Source organism: Triticum aestivum, chromosome 4A (assembly GCF_018294505.1).
Source record: "Triticum aestivum cultivar Chinese Spring chromosome 4A, IWGSC CS RefSeq v2.1, whole genome shotgun sequence".
In the NCBI taxonomy this organism is placed as follows: domain Eukaryota; kingdom Viridiplantae; phylum Streptophyta; class Magnoliopsida; order Poales; family Poaceae; genus Triticum; species Triticum aestivum.
Genome location: NC_057803.1, coordinates 213,825,242 through 213,827,833, shown reverse-complemented (window position 1 = coordinate 213,827,833; position 2,592 = coordinate 213,825,242). Strand labels below are relative to the sequence as shown.

Genomic DNA, 2,592 nt, shown 5'->3' with positions numbered 1-2,592 from the left:
CTAGATCACACACACGACATGAATCAAGAACCAATAGACAAACATAGAGAGAAGGCGAGGCCCGGCCTCCGTGAGCTCCTCGTGCTCGCCATTCTCCCCCTCCCCCCGCGTCGCCTCCCCCTGGGCGACGCTAGGGCCCCCTGAACCCTAGCGCCGCATGTCGCCCCTTACGCCTCCCTCTGCCGCCGCTGCCGCCGGCGTGGGCTGCGGTGGCGGCGGGCCCGACGCCGAAGGCACCTGGGTGGGTGGATGCTGCGTGATCCCATCTGAGGCAGCAGGGGCGGCACCTCTCGTGGGAATTCGAAGGCGGAGGCTTGGGCGGCGACCCTATGCCATGCGGCGGTGGCCGAAGCACCATACCCGTGGAGCGGCGGCCCTGAGATGGACGGCGGTGGCAGCGCGCCATCCGACGAGGTTGGCTGATCTGTGCGAAGATGTTGACGGCGGTGGCTGCAGATCCAACGCCCTGATCGGATCCGCCGCGGGGTGGCCTTCCACCGACCGGCGACACGTGGAGGGACTGGTGAGGAGATGACGGATCTTTGCCGGAATACCGATGGCGGCGTACGTCTTTGTGGCGAGGCTTCGCTCGGTTCCAGCGAGCCGCGAGATCGGGATGGCATGGCTTCCGGTGAAAATTGCGCCTGACTGCGGTCATGGCGGACGATGGCGGTGTCTCGGACGTCATTGCCTTCTCGAGGCATTGTCGTTGCAGGTCACGTTAACCTGATCGGGAGGTTCTGGGGGAAAACCCTAGATCTAGATCTACCGGATCGGACGATGACGACGTTCTGTCGTTCTCCTTTCTGGGGGCATCGTTTTGGAGCAAGTGCTGGCTGGAGGGGACAAAAGGAGGAGCGGTGCTTCATCTTGCCCATTGATGACGACGGATCTCGGCAGCGTGGCGCAGTGGAGACTCGGCGTCCGATGCGTGAAGATGGACTCGCGCAGGAGGAGGTAGCTGTCTGGCGTCATCGTGGCGTCGACGGCAGATAGACCGGGCAAGGTAGATGCAGCAGTACAACACTGAAGATGGATTGGTGGCAGGTGGCTGCGGCGGCCTCATACCCGGCAGGCGTCCTGATTGAGGAGTACGCCCGACTGGTGGATGCCCCATACCCGGCAGGAGTCCTGGTTGGGAACTTAGGTCTTAGATGTTAGGTTTGGCTGCGAGATTTATTTGGTATTAGGCCCAGACTTTCAATATCCCTTCATCAACTGAATAGAAGTAGTGACAGATGTTGCGTAGACGGTGGCTTTAGTCTTACTGTTGCATAATTTTGTAAGGTCTTATGCGAATAATTAATAAAGTGGCTGCATGCATCGTCTAAATGTAGAGACCGGGGTCCTCCTTCATTTCTAGAAAAATTAAGAGAAAGGAGAGAGGAGACCATTGGACATAGAGTGAGAGATGACTTCACCTCACACGCGTCGCGGGCCTTAGTTCGAGTTTGCCGGCAGCGTCCTTTTTTCTGTTGGTGAGTGCGAGAGAAAGGGTGAGAGGCGCTAGGTTCTACGAACGGTACAAGCACATAGCACACCAAAAGCAATCGATCGAAGCATATAATGGAAGAACAAAGGCTTAGGTCATGTACAATGGTTGATAAAATAATTTTATCTTAAATTTTGCATGTAATTTAAAGATGACAAAAAAAGTCTACAATGGGTCATCTCTTAGCCTTATCTTAAGTAACTAGCAATTCCTAAAAATATGGTGAAACATATTGTGCTAAGAGATCATTTCTTGTCTTCTCTTAAATAAGGGAAGACAAATCTTTTCTTATGAGTTCTCTCTTCTTCACCTCATCATTGATCCTACGTGGCACTTCTAAGGTAACATCATTGTACATGCCCTTACAATATGATACAGAGAAAGACGATGCGGTGAACAGGAGCAGACAAGATAAATTACTGATTGAATCTACTTCTTTCCGAGGACAAGAAAAGTGCCTGAAGATTAGCTCCTCCGCTGGCATCTAGAAAATGTCTCTGGAGCGGGTGATAGAATTAGAATATTAGATAGTGAGAGAAAAAGGGAAAGGGAACGGGATGCTAACCGTGGCGGGGCCATGGAAGGCGGCTGAGCATTGGAGGTGGTGGACGTTCCCCATCCGGTGATGCCACAATGCTTGTCGGCGACGCGGTGCAAGGTGAGGATATTGGCGGCCTCCCATAGATCCCACACTCCCTGCTCCTTCAGGGTCATGCATCGCTATAGTCGACCATTGCCTAGTCGTGAGAGTGGGGGAGAATATGGCGAGATGAGCGGCGGTGTTGGTGGGTATCGTTTGGCCTGTGCGGCACGGAGAACGGGAGGAGTGACACCAACACCAAGACCTCCCATGTAGTATCGGGGACTATCTCAAACCGACAGCCCGCACACATCCTGGACTCCCACGGGGGGCCACATTCCTATCGCGATCCGTCAAAATTGGACGAACGGGTCAAAATCATCGAAGCCACGGACAAATCCATTACGTGGATTGCTCTGGGCGTTTTTACCCCAGGGAGCTTAGTGAATTAAGGGATGTCATGACTTCATCACACAGTTGCATGTTTAAAGCGTCTTTAAGTAAAAATAAAACTTAGCAA

General features: G+C 53.4%; 1 long non-coding RNA gene across 1 annotated transcript; it reads right to left on the bottom strand.

Moving 5' to 3' along the window:
- Positions 1–1,567: 1,567 nt before the first annotated feature.
- LOC123081941 (uncharacterized) lies at positions 1,568–2,366 on the bottom strand. The gene is made up of 2 exons (XR_006438860.1): positions 2,058–2,366; positions 1,568–1,989 (listed from the first exon to the last, which is right to left on the bottom strand). It is a non-coding gene; the product is annotated as an uncharacterized lncRNA (long non-coding RNA).
- Between the last annotated feature and the right edge of the window lie 226 nt (positions 2,367–2,592).